Source organism: Cydia pomonella, chromosome 15 (genome assembly GCF_033807575.1).
Source record: "Cydia pomonella isolate Wapato2018A chromosome 15, ilCydPomo1, whole genome shotgun sequence".
Taxonomy (NCBI): Eukaryota; Metazoa; Arthropoda; class Insecta; order Lepidoptera; family Tortricidae; genus Cydia; species Cydia pomonella.
The window spans coordinates 19,975,247-19,990,503 of record NC_084717.1 but is presented as its reverse complement, the minus strand read 5'-3'; the positions used below and the strand labels follow the sequence as shown (position 1 = coordinate 19,990,503).

General features: G+C 35.2%; 1 long non-coding RNA gene across 1 annotated transcript in view; it reads left to right on the top strand.

Moving 5' to 3' along the window:
• Window positions 1-15,257, top strand: part of LOC133525449 (uncharacterized) — a 109,100-nt gene that overhangs the window by 78,046 nt on the left and 15,797 nt on the right. The window lies entirely within an intron of this gene.

Here is a 15,257-nt window from a genome sequence, read left to right as displayed (position 1 = left end):
TAAGTCAATTAGTACCTTCTTTTGTCTCTCAAGACTCAAAAAAACAACGTCGATATAGTAGTTTAAAAACTTATAAAACTGTGTTTTATCAAACTTTGGTAAGACTTTTGAGCTTAAAGAACTAAAAAATGTAGCAAACCCACTTTTTGAGCTAAAAGAACTCAAAGCCACCAGAGTTTTATGTTTTTGAGCTCGGTGAGCTCAAAAACATTGTTACGGGGGGATTTTGAGCGCAAAAATAGCGGGATGTTGCAGGGATGGCCTTTACCCTTACGGTCAACCGTTTTTCAAATTTTTAACTTCCCGCTAAGAAAATTGAAAATTTTTTAAAATCGGGAAGTTATTGGTTTTACCCCGTTTTTCGAAAATCGAGTTTGCATCAGATCTGAACGTTTTGAGGACCTAGAAAGCTTCCCTGATGGTTTGCAGGGTGGTGTCCGTGGGTCTGTATGTATGTGTGTGTGTGTGTGTGTGTGTGTGTGTGTGTGTGTGTGTGTGTGGATGTATGTAAACCTCTTATAACTTTTGAACGGCTAAACCGATTGGATCCTACCAAACGGCATTTCGAAGAGTTTCACTGAACTTAGATTTCCTGAAAATTTGAGCCGATTCGGATCGGTAGATTCCAAGAAATTTCAAAAAAACAGCAAAAAAAAAATTTTTTTAAAAGTGGTTTTTTTGAAATATCTTTTAAACGGCTTTACCGATCGATTTCATAAACTGATCAGCTCTTGACATAAAAAAAACACGCCGATTGCCGCAAACCAGGACAAAATCGGTTAACTCCTTCGTGAGTTATCGTTGTCGAAAGAAATCGAAAAAATTGATTTTTTGATAAAAACTTCAAAATTGTTCATCTCTTTCATTTCCGGTTGGAAAATTTTCATAGAACTCAAAAAACTGCGTCGATTGCTGCCAACCACGTGAAAATCGGTTGATTCAATCAAAAGTTATTGCAGATTGAAAATTAAAAAACTTTTATTTAATCAAACTGCTATCAGACTTTTGAGCTCGAAGAGCTCAAAAGCATTGAACAGCTTTATTTTTGAGCTCGGCGAACTTAAAAAACACAAACATTGGATTTTTGAGCTTGAAGAACTCAAAAGCATTACAACTGGCGGCTAAATTGCGACTGCATAATTGCTAAAATGAGCGGGAAGTTGCAGGGATGGCCCTTTGGGTCAACCGTTTTTCTAATTTTTTTTCTAGCAATAATCACAATATATTGTCACAATAACTTACTCCTGAGGAATTTTTTGGAACACATGGACACAGCCAGTCTCCGCTGGCCGTCGGCTTAGCTTAGCAGGTACATTGTTGATCTCTAGAATGTACGTCGTGGATCCAGGGTCCATGATGATTTTCTCAGCTAAAGAGAGCACGAGATTTTCTATCCCTTGGATCTGCCATTCGTTAGGAATAAAGATGTTGTGCTTCAATTCCACGTAGACTATTTCAGCGTAATGTACATCCATTTTAGTACTAAGCACAACCCGGCAGACAAACAGGTAGGACGAATGTTTCAGACAAACTGGCGGTTGTAAGGGATATGGGTGTGGTGACATTCCAAGCTTTCAGTAAGCTCGTAGCGTTTATACCAACCTTCCATCACAGAAATAATAAACAATTGTATATGCTTACAATTTAATACTTAACTGACAAGTAATCACTGACTAAATGAACTAATATGCTAACAGCATATAAAAACTCATGAAACTGCAGGTAATTATAACAAAAAATATTAACATCATAACGATCAATGTCAGCGCAGTTGTAGAACACACTGATGAGAATGGTGAACATAGAGGCCCATAGTTCTTCTGCTCATCTGGTTCGACGTCCACTCTGCAACAACACTTAAATAAATTTTCTGATACCAGAGTTACTGACTAGTTTTTTATATAATTCACTTACACTTTGACGCACATTTTCGTTTTCAAAAACTCAGGAGCGACTGCCAGTGCACAAAAGAATCAGTATTATGATACGATAGTGCCAGAGGGTATCATTTTTATTGGGAAGATTGTTTATTCTGTAACACGCACATTTATCATGATTCGGACGGTGGGTCACCTTAAAAAATGGCCTACAGAGTAGATAAGAGCAAATTATATTCGTAAGGATGTAGCCTAAATGAAAACGAAAAATACATAATTGAAGGGGAGGTGTAACACAGGTTCGAAGTAAAAATCCACTGAAAGAGAAAAAACAACCAAGTCCGAGAACTCAATCAATAAAATCTATAGTTTATAGTCTTCAATGACGTGCCACTGGCAAATATAGTGAGTTTTGACCTTCATCAGGGTACCCTGGTACCCTTTATTGACCTCGTCTCACTGCGTACATGCCGACCTCTATCGTATTGACGTAAATCGTTTTTTATCGGGAAACAATTGTAAGTCGTTGGTTCATTGCTCGTTGAGATAGATCAGTTACAAAATATTTGCGTAACAGCGCAAACAGAGCCCATTAGTTAAAGAAACTTTATTCAGTTAAGTTGTAAACAACTTGATAAACGATTTAGGAGTCGATGACCTAACCGCGTCGTAACCTTGGCTTACTAAGGGCCTAAATGAATCGACTTAAGAAAGTTGTAAACTAAGAAAAGTGTTCCAAGTCCGATCAGCGCACATGGGCTGTCAAAAACTTGTAAATTATTGCATCGTTGTTATTGTTAATGTAATCAATGCAGCAGGTCTTTTGATCCCGCACAATGTGTGAAAACATCTATTAAGCTTGACATTACGACTTTTATCTGTAAAAACATGTTCACGCGGGCGCACTTATCACAAAGATTATAAGCTTTGTCTTTCTTCAACTAATTGTAACAACACTATCATTTCTTATCGATAATTACATTTTACATGCAAACGAACTAATGTGATTAAATGTTTCCATGCTTCACTGTACTAAAAAAGCTATGAAAAATTTCCCACACAATCAACCTTGAGTCAATGTAATTCATTTGGTGCCACACCATCTGAGAGGCTGTACCGAACTCTACCGTCTTAATAAATAATTCTTTTCTATCTACAGATCTTTTTAATATCGACTTTACCTACAACGTGCATTGATACTGATTCAAACCTCCTATGAATGGAAACAAAGTCGATTAGTACCAAGAGACATTGCTTCACCGACTAGGAAACTTTTGGTTATACTATTGAACGGTAGAAGGCAGACTGACCCGGTAAAAGCTATTTCATTAAGGTTGATTGATAGAAGCTAACCTAAAAGTTTCCGCTCGTAAAAAAGATGAAGTAAATCAGCTGTTAATTTGTATGACATGTTAACGATACTTGTTATGTGATTAGATATTCTGAGTTCATGCACTGTCAATTAGCCTAGCTGAACATTGGAAAGAATAAATTTACCAAAGTCAATTTATGTATATACTAACAAATAAATTATTCCCATAATAATAGAGGGAAATGTATATTAATGTATACAACGAAAAATCGTAAACTTAAATGAATTACTTATTATCACGCATGAGTTAAAGCTGAAGTTAAAGAGGCGTAAGTGATGCGTGAATTCCTATCCTTTGTCTACTGAACTGTCAAAATAAAATTTTCGCATGTTGACATGCAAATTTATAATGAAGCTATAAATTACGATCGTAAAAAGTTTGCGGCTTTAGGTATTGCTACAAGTATTCAAAAAGCCTGTTCATTTGTCCCGGACATCATTCTGCTACCGGATATAGAAGTTAACGGTAACTGAAAATGAAGATTATTGCATTCCTTATTGGGCTGACTGCTCTGGCGGAAGCAATTATAGTTTTTAAAAACAAACAGCAGGAAAGCCGGACACGCAGAATTTTGTTGGGTTGCGCGGAAATAGGAGAAAGTGTAAGTAACTCTTTTTGATTCCCTTTGCATGCTTTTGGATTTACCAAACTATTTTCGTTAGAGGTATGATCTTTTGTATTTACCAGACTTTTTTCGTGCTTTAGTGCTCAGTGAAGCCGTGCTGCCATCACTACAGCTTGGAAAAATTTTACATCGAGCCACTCCACTGCTTCCAGTTTGGAGAGAAAGTTTGCAGAACGTATCGATCAATTTCGAACCGCGGAGAATATTTCCAACTTTTAGATTAATTGAATCGCACTAATCACCGAGAGATGTGCCACAAGTACTGGTTGTCTCTACAGCCGCCGACTACTCAGCTACCGACCACCCCGCTACCAACTACTCAGAAACCAACTGACCCAAGAGAATGGGTCCATAGTTTCTTGAGATTTGGATGAAGATAGACATCTTCTCAGTCGTTTAAGCAGGAAAGATATGGCATTAATTAAAGATTATGTTTGTCATTACAAATTGCACTATTTTGATCTCTAATTTTAATAAGAAATAATTATAACGTACTGACCACGCAAGCTACTGTGATTTATCTAAGGTTTTGCTGTACATATATCATAAAAGCAGGACTACGTTCTGCCCTAGACGTATTTCGTTGGAAAGAAAAATGTCATAATATCAAAAGTAATTATATGAAACTTCTGTGCAACTTTTGACTGAATCCTAATTTTTGAATAGAGATATGAATAATAAATGTGGATACAATTAAACTTATAGCAACTATAGATGATATGATATTTGGATTGTTTATATGGAGGCCAAAGTTTACGACTTTGTGACTAATACGTGTGCTGATAACAGAACTAGTACATAAAATTGCTATTACATACGGTTCTTACGCGCGAAAGCATTTAGCAAATGTTTGGCCTTTGCTCTAATGAAACTATCTATTATACAAGTACGAAAGGAAGTACGCGTATACTATTTCTATTCACATACGTCCAGTTATACCTAAGAAACCTTCTACGTTTACGGTCACAGCTTTTCCTTATCACCATAGCTATTTCGTGATCTCGCGCGATTGTTACGACCCGTTGGATGAGTATAAAAGTCGGCGATGTGTATAATTCAGCGTTAGTATTGCCGGATATTTCCTGAAAGAACATCATCTTAGATAGTGACGTGAGTTCCTTATACCCTAAATATGCAAATTCTTATATACAAGTTGATGATTGTTATTAATTGATAGCTATAAGACATCTGTTTTACCATTCGGATGACTTTTCAGTTCTATTCAGAGCTTCGAGATGTCACCAATTACCGTTGCGCTGTTTCTGTCTCTCATGTTGGTTGCAATCCAGTCGACAAGTGGTCATAGGGTGCCTATGCAGCATCCTAGAAACAGGAAGGATTTCAGGGTCCTGACGACAGCAAAACCAATTGCAAGGATTATCCCTACCACCACTACTACCGCCAAGACTCTGATGATAAATGAATCGGCCGTGACAATTCCCTCTACCGCCGGTACTACAGCCAACTTTCGGACGACAGACGAGCCAGCCATAGGAAAGTTACGCTTATTTGGTACTACTATCAGGGCTCCGACGACAAAGGAACCTATCTACGGGGTAGTTCACTACGGCCAAGCTCAAAAGCAACCGTGCCTCAACATGAAAGAAAAGGTAAGTGTCTTATATCGACATGATTCCGCTTCTCAGGTGATTATGGAATAACGAAGAATTCGGAGTCGTTTATATACCTTAATTTTATTAATAATCAAAGCTCACCGTGGTTCCTGGTATTGAAAACTACTTACTGCAGGATCCGATTTATTGCATTCCTATCGAATTTTAATTAATTCTTTTTAAAAAAGCTTCCAAAACCGCACATAATTCTAGTGACTATGTAGATTAAATGGTGACTAATTCCACTAATAAACATTTTCTGTGACCCTAAAACATATTAAATCAAATTCCGTTGTTAATAGGAATGCAAATAAACGTTATCAAAGAATTCGATCTTATTCGAGGTATTCTAAGACGTGTCTTTGTTTGTTTTCAGTGCATCGATTCAAAATTGTTCTGTTGCAAGACGCAAAAGATCGATAATGGAGAAATCGTTCATATCGACGGGTTTTGCTACATATTCGGCGATCAGTGCGAATCACGAGCCACTTTCCCTAATTATGACAATTACGTTCAACTTGCTATGAAACTACGTAAACAAACTTGGGAAAGGCTAAATCCATGAATAAACTTAATTTTGCTTTTATTGTAAAACTTAACTGTAAGCTTACAATGGTTGCATTCGGCAATCAATTGTTGTGGTATGTACATATTAATGATACAAAATACTTTAAGACGTAGCAATTATTTTCACTCAAGTAATTATAACGAATATTTCACATCATTATAATTATTATAAGCATGAAAACAAACGAATATATATACGATCTATTATAGCTCTAATTAGAGTAAGGAACTATCTATAATACAACACCAAAAAATATGTGCAACTTTGTATGTCAAACAAACTGATAAATAAAGGGAATTTTTGAATTTTTAAAAGTTAATTATTTTCATTTGAAATCCTTCCTACAGCCATAAATTACCAACTTTGATAACAATCTAGATGTAACACACTAGCGTAATTCACCAAATACCTAACAATACTTGCCTTCTATTTCATCTTCCGCTCATTCACATTAAAGATTCGATCAACTACTCTGAAAACCTAAATGATGTTGCACTAAAAAGACTTAGATGCAGATAAGACATGGATTGCAGATTCTAGACTCTGAATCATGATCCAAGATTCCGGCACACAGTTGATAGATCCCGAGTCTGCTTTCTGTTTATCTAAAAAAGTGAATCACAAGTGACAGCATCGTCCTGCTAAATAACAATTAGTCATTAAACTGAATACTGTCACAACACTTGCCGCGGTACTAAATTTTTAATTTACAAACTTTATTGTCCCATAAAGCCGATAGTTTGATGGGGTGACACGTTTTTGTCCTAAAATGTAGTGTGATGCAATATGACTTAATGACAGTCGTATATTGTTCCGGATATGCCTAAGAGCCAGTTATTGTTAATGTCAAATGAATTCTATTCCATTGTTATTGCGTACTAAACAGCAACGGGCACAAACATGTCAAGTCTCCAACAACAGCGGTAACGAAGTACGCTGGTAACATCCAGTATCTGGCTCAAAGTGTGAAAGCAACTAACTCCAACTAGAACATACTGAAATTGGCAGTATCTTAAACAGGATCTCAGTATTAATGTAACACAATGAGTACAGCTTAAAATAAAGCTGGAATAAAATTCATTTGACATTAACAATAACTGGCTCTTACGCATACCCGGAACAATATACGACTGTAATTAAGTCATATTGCATCACACTACATTTTAGGACAAAAGCGTGTCACCCGTTTGATGTAAATAAATTGTGAGTCATTATTTTCTCATCCTGTAACCTCTGAGCAATTAGCAAGGCCATAATATTAAGATTAATGTCCCTCGGGTCATATCCTGATTATAGAATAGAATATAAGAGCCTGTCCGGGGACTCAGGGGCCAGTTATCGTCAGGATCAGAAGCAAAGTGGTTGGTGGAAATAAATATTGACTTATTTTAATTTTCTCGATTGAAAAGTGAAAATGAAGTTGAACAAACTTTTGCTTACATGTTTAGTCTTAGCGTTGATAGTAGGAATAAGTGAAGCCAGATGGGGAAGGAAATCATCCTCTTCAAGGTAAGTACTTTTCGGTTTTCAGAGGAATATTTTCTTTTTCAATTTTCAACTCATTGAAAGTACATTGACAATGAATTTAATTCACAGGTCGAAAGGTGGCTTCTTCGGATTCGGATCCATTTTCAAGAAAGTTTTATCCAAAGCAACGATTCCAAGTGTACATAACTTCGGAGGTATCCTAGCCTCTGATGTTGCACGGAGATCTGAAATCCCAAAACGACTTGCGCCTTCGACTATAGAATCATCTCAACCCAATAGAGAATCGTTATCCGTTTTGCCGCTTTCTGACATGAGGTAAATATTTTGCGATTAGTTTTTTAAAAAGTTAATTAGTCATTTCAATTTATTGAAAATTTTGTAATTTTTATTCTTCGTGTTTTTCAGTGGTAGGCATGATAATGATGCACCAACAGATCCAAAGTTAGTTTACCGCTCAAACCGATTCCCATAAGAACTCTTAACGGATTACGTGATGAACCCAAGCCTTCGAAGCACGACGACATCATGAAACTTCAAATTGACCAGGATCCTGAACTAGAAGATTATCAGTCAAATACAGACCTCATATTCTAGAACTTTAGTCCAACATGAAACTCAATCGATAGAATAGAAATAATTCAAAAGTATGTTCTTTAATCAAGTATTAATTGTACTAATTAATTATCAATGGTACTAATGTCTTAATTTGTTGCAATTATCACTAATAAAGTGCATGTTTATCAGCGTATTTAATTTATTTTCTATCCACGGATCAGAATAGTCATAAGAGAATCTTGCTGAGAGTCCAATCTTCTTACTTTAAATTAAGAACTAATTTCAAAAAATACTGTAGACATTAAATAATGTTAAAAACATATATTATTAATACTCGATACTTTTTTTTCCTCAAACTTCGATAGGCATAAAGTAGTCCATTGTTAATCAATGTTTTAATAACCCGTGACCCCTGTTATGAGTCATAGATTACGTGCGACAAAAATTTCCAGCAAAACAGAACACATAAGCATGCGATTGGACAAACATCTAGAAATAACTGCTGTTAGGTAACAACGTGCAACTATGAATAATATTGGCCATCAGTCAGTTGTTATCAGATAAAATATTGTGCTCATGTGAATTTTTCACTGGTGACTCAATTTCAGCTTAGAATAAAGACGAAATTGATCTACTGTTACTTTGCTTGGATAATATCAAATAAGTATTTGAAATAAAAAACGCTTTGGTATTATCGTTAGAGTTTATTATACAGTTTAAAGATCATTTGGAGAATCACATCAATAATAATCTTTTTCAGTAGGAACGATTATTCTATGGCACAAAATCAGTTCAAAACATTCGACGCGTACGTTCTACAAATAAATGCTTAAACATTCGATAGATGAGATGATGCTTAGCATTTTTTTCTAAATGCACTTAGCTGATAACGTATGGTCTCTCTTAATGACTTGGAACACGACGGACGGCAACCCCTCATAAGCCCAAAATTGAGGACAAATTTTACAATCGCGGAAATAGCTAGCGACTTCAACTGATAATACTGTAGGCTATTTTGATAGTCAGCGGGCACGACAGAGACAGTAAAGATACATTTAGTCAGAAATCTTGCTAACTCTAAACAATTTTTTGAGGATTCGAAACAATGATCTAATTCTTCCTTCGTAATGTAAACACCATAATTTGGCATCAGCTCGACGAGTCCTGGTGCAAAGTCACTATACTTTACAGTCACAATCTTGCGAGTATCTCCGTCTGTGGATGGTTCATCAGTAGTTCCAATTATATTGTTTGTATTGTTGACTTGTCTGGAATTCTCTACTGATTTTGGTGTTGATTCCTTGACGGTATTTGAAAACGTAGATTGATCCAAATCAAAATTGTCATCACAGTAACTATCATCTTGATCGAATTCTTCCAAATCGTAAACTATAATATCGCTCGATTGATTACTAAGCCATTTTTCATACTCCGATAAAAAAGTGCTGCTATTCATTTTGGAGCTCACGTTCGTTGATGTACCCAACCACGTTACAATCAAAATCTATAACAAAAATATCATTGTCATTTTATTACACCCATTTTCCATCACGATTTGATTTACTCTTATGATGACAAGTTGCAATGTGAGCTAACACAGTCGACTCTGTCTGAAAGTTCCAGAGAACCTTTAGACAGAGTCGACTGTACGGCTCTAGTAAAGTGAGGATTGAACATCTTACCTTGATAAATTATTGTGATCCAACTCTAAATATATAAGCACAGTCCGTTAATGATTGACCTGTAATAACTGTTAAATACGATGCCACAACATGTCTTGACAGGACACCAGCGAAAAATATAATGAGTTAATTTTAAGATTCGCTACCTATATCTCCAGCTTTGTTTATAGTTACGCTCAATTGTTTATGTACGGAATTGTAATGAGATCATCTTATCTGGAGTTGTTTCTTAGAAATTTGTCTTCTCCGAATTGTTTTTGCGATCACGAAACTATAGTAACTATCGAGAAAAAATAATTAGGCCTGGTTAGACGTGATAAGACCAAGTCAGACGTGATAAGACTGAATCTCATGATATTTAATGAAGATTTATAATGTATAAGAGATAAATTATTGATATATCAGCAAGCTTTTCATTCATCTAAAAAAACAATATTTATTCAAAAAGTTTAACCATTCGGGATACATTTGCTGCCTCGTAACACAAGTCTCGTAGTAGTGAATTTGCAAGTAGGTATTTAGATACTCATCTAGTCGCTCAGTGCGACATCAAAATTACTTCCGCATAAGCAAAGTTCAGCGCTAGATTTGTTGCATGGAAATTTTTATCCAAATTAAACGGTGTTTATCCAAATTAAGTGTTTTCTAAATTTCTACTTGAAGAACTATCCTAGGTACATTTAAGGTCTCCGGAAGGTTCTTTCTTCTTGGCTGCACTTGCCGTGGGCTCTCTAGTGATGATAATGATAGTAGTCAGACAAAGCTAAGATGGCGGCGTTTTTGATAGCCCAGCGTGTGCACGTGTTAAGTAAACGTCATAATTTCATAGACCTTTAGACCTCAATTCTGTCATTGGTAGCTAAAGACTACAGTGACGAATTTAACAAACATTGGCGAAAATTGCACCGGTCCGAGAACGGCCATAAGTTTTGTAAATGTCTTATTTCATTGTTTTAGGTTATAAGCATTATTATTGTTTTATTTTTATTCTTTACTGTATTTTATGTTTTCTTTTACACCTTTTATTATGTGCATTGTAATTTTTTTTGGGTTTCTTGCCTGCCTAATAAAGAATTTATTTATTTAGATTAACACTTGCACTGTCTGGGCTATCGAAATCGCTGCAAACTTATCTTGGTTTGACTCTATGAGTATTGATGTGCCGTCGGAAAGTTACCATTTGGATTTTTCAGGAATTTCTAATATTTTTGAATACTTAATAAATGTTTTACAATTAAAATTAAACTTTTATTTGTTTCCTGGAATTTAAATTTTTTTGGAAACATTTCGCAACTGCACATCTGTGTAAGTATGATATTGAAGTCGTTATAGACACCAAGAGTTGTTTGAAAATATGAAAAGTCTAAGATAAAAGCTTCGAATTTGATAGCTTATGTACATGTCGCTGTGCGGCTAAGATTTTTATTTCTATTAGTCTCTTACGTTACCATTTTTTAAAGACAGTATGGTAACGGAATGGGAAGAATGAAAACTATGGAAATAACCTATTTTCCTATTAGAATCGTGATTCTAAGTAGAAATAATATAAAAATTCTAAAATCTGCAAAAAAGTGAACTTTAATCCTTTTCCAGGCCACACCAATCTACAAGGTTTTCTCAAAAAATCCAAATATGTTCTTATTAATCCAGCTTTAAAGATTCATTTGAAGACAAGTGCCATCCCGAAAATCTAATTAGTTAATTTATTTAAAATTTGATTCAGGCAACAAGGCCCATATTACTATTATAATTGATCGATATCTATTTTAATTTTATTATTATTATAATTGATCTTGACTCTTAAATCGAATTGCTAAAGTTGAAATTCTACTAGCGCGTATGTGGACGATAAATCGTACCATGCCCGGAAAAGGGCTGAATAAAATCTCCCTTCTGTTTTCTTTACATTGGACATTTCATCTCGTCAGCATTGGACAAGCAATTGTACCACCATTCACCACCATTTGTATTTACATTTTTCTTTGTTTATGCAATAAAACTTAAATAAATGAATAAACCCAAAATAGGTTTACAATAAAGGCTGACTATGCCATATAATGATAAATTTAGTTTCGACCCAATTTTTAGTATGATATTTAATATTATTTTAAAATAAGTAGTCTATGGTTCTAATGAAGTAGGCAAGCTACACTTTTCATTATTTTATTTCAACTGGACTATGAATCTATCGAATTTGTTTTTAAATTACTAAAAACTACAATAATAAAGCAAACTTAGTTCAAACATATTTAATAACCAACATGTTACAACGAGTAACTTGAATTAAATGTAATGTAATGTAGATAACTAAAACTATTTACACATTTTGCTTGCTTAATTATACATACACCTAGGGTAACAATGACAATCTAATTTAACAATTATTAAAGCGTGTATTTTGTACAATTTCAGGTTAAAGAAACAGCAAAAAAAAATTAAAATGTAACTTACAAATACACGTCAATACCGAAATTAAGATATTCGTTTTAAGTAATTAATTGAATAATTATTAGTACTCTTCATAAACGAATTATGAGGCAGATAAAGTTTTTACATCTTTTGTGGTTTGGGGGTCGACATATTTCATAAGTCTCTATGACATAGTAGGTACAAATAGAGGTGGATTGTCAAAGAAAACTTTGTAGTCACAGTAAATTTACTGCCATCTTTCGACACATGATTAAAGCTTTTAGAACGCCATTTGACTTTGATCCTTATTCTTTTACTGATATGTGTTCAATTTGTTAAATATCAATAATTGGTGCCGTCTAATAGATCAAAGTCCAAAGGTATGGTAGCAATGTCTCGAGGGATAGCGCCATAACCTTTAGGTTGTGCCTGGTAAGATGGCGCCACTTTTTTTATATTTAACACGTATCACTGAAAGAATAAGGATCAAAGTCAAGTGGCGTTTTAAAAGTTTTAATCATGTATCGAAAGATGGCAGTAAATTTACTGTGGCTACAAAGTTTTCTTTGACAATCCCTCAATATTTCAAATTCTCTTTGGTAGTAAGTAGTAGGCAGAATACTACATGCCTATTCAAATGCACATTTGTAAGAATAATAGTTAAAATATCATTATAATTGTATCGACTATAATAAGAAGCTAAATATCATAATATCATAAGTATGTATTACTAACCTGATATTTACAAAAAACATGCAACCATTACCAGAAAAGAAAGATATTAGAATCAAGGTTGAATTCAATAACACAGATATTGGCTTGCAAAATTGAAAATAAATTTTTTAAATGCTTTTTATTAATGGTATTTAAAAAAAAACTCCTGTTACTGATTTTAGACATATTAATCATCCAGAGAATAAAAATAAAAAACAAAAATTAAGTATTCTTTGCCCCATCTCAGTCAATCCTTGAAACTACCCAAGAGCATAGAGAAATAAGAAGTACATAGAGTACTCACTCTATACATCAGTTTTGGTACCTACCAAAACGCTTATTATTTTCGTAGTCGACATCTAGCATCGAGTAGCGGAACTCTCAGTACTGCTACTCAACAATAGATATCGCGGCAAACAAAAAGTCTAATGCTCAACGATTTACCGCTAATATTATAACCAGAGTAACCGGAACTTTATTTTCAACTCATACGCTTACTCTGGTTATAATATTAGCGGTAAATCGTTGAGCATTAGACTTTTTGTTTGCCGCGATATCTATTGTCGAGTAGCAGTACTGAGAGTTCCGCTACTTGACACTAGATGTAGACTATGAAAATAATAGTATTATTGGTAACAAAACCGTTGTATGGAGTGAGCACTCTTGGTCTTCTTAATTATCTTTGCCAAGAGGCAAAATATAATAGTGTTAGTGTAGCTGCCCACCAACTTTTGCTGTTATAAAACTGTTCATTTCTTTCAAAAGTGTTTGTGTAGTAGCATGCTGATGCAAAACACAGCGGCTTATTTTTTGATGCTATTCAAATTAATCTTCAAACGAGTCTAGAAGATATCGCTCCAACAATGAATAACTGGAAAAAAGTTCTTACGGGGTATTCTAACGTACACCGACATCAGAATTATATTTGAAATGAGAAAAGCTTGATCTATACCCCAAAGCGCGTTAGTTCCGCGTAAAGTGGACGTCAATAGAACTTGCAAATAAACATAGCAAACATACAATTGCATAGTTTTAAAACGAATACGGGACTTAATCGCGTAAACTTACGTTTATTATATGACCTGACGTTTCGTACGTGACATTACGCTCGTGGTCACAGGCAGACTGGCGAGGAATTGTATCAACATCTTGCTGCGCGAGTTTTGCAAACTACCCGCACTTGATCCTAATTATTCACTTGTACGCTAGGGTTGTCACCAATCAACTGCAAACCAATTTACCTTCATTTCTTCGTAATCTCGCACTTTTTGTGGACAAGTATGATTTTATCAACAGTCTATATACTTAAATCTTTTATTTATATTAATTACTAGTTATAATATACGTTAATTATTAATATTTCAATGAAAACAACTATCGTAAAACTTTTAGGTTATACGTCAAATGCTAACAAAATCTGTCATATTTGTTTAAAGATTTGCAAGTTCAATTGACGTCCACTTTAGCATTATTTCCATTCGCATTTTGCCCATGTTATATTTTAACCAATCGTCTCTTTTCATAGTATTACGTTTTATTACACGTGTAAATCCTTGTCGCTTTTTTCCCTAAAGTGTCATGTGTCAACGGTAGTCACACTAAATCGATAGGCACGTATGTAAAAGGTTCGTTCGTAGCTTCAGAGGGCCTACCGCGAACCACGTTCGACGTGTTGCCTCCCTGTCACACTAAGGTACGAATTTACTAGTGCGACAGAGGGCCTACCGCGAACCACGTTCGACGTGTTGCCTCTCTGTCGCACTTGTAAATTCGTACGTAAGTGTGATAGGGAGGCAACACGTCGAACGTGGTTCGCGGTAAGCCCTCTGATGTACGAAGGGGAGAAGCGAGGCTCCGTCTAGTTAAGTTGTGAAAGAAATGTTTTTGGAGAAGAAACGATTGAAATAAAAATCTATTAGACAAATAACGACCCATGCGAATGGGGAGGGGGGGAAACTTGGGCAAAATGCGAATGGAAATAATGCTACGTGGAACTAACGCGCTTGGGGAATGCACATCAATAGATGTACCTACAGTCAGTTGCATAGAAAAGATACCCCCCATGCATGGATATTTGTATGCGAAGGTTCTAAGCTAATAGTATTGTTGTACTCTGTACGAGTAAAATGAACGATAACTGAATAATATTAGTTAGATGTAATTTTGGTATCAGTGTACGTTCGAATTGGCCTGTTAGGTGGTCTTCACCTTGGATTCGCTCGTCGTTCCTATGCGCGTAGATAGCATGTGATAACCGCGTTAACCGTTTGACCGCCACGGCTATTTTATATAACGTGCAAGTAATCAGAACGTATTAAGAGCAATTCCTAGCTGAGCAACTTTTCAAATTTCG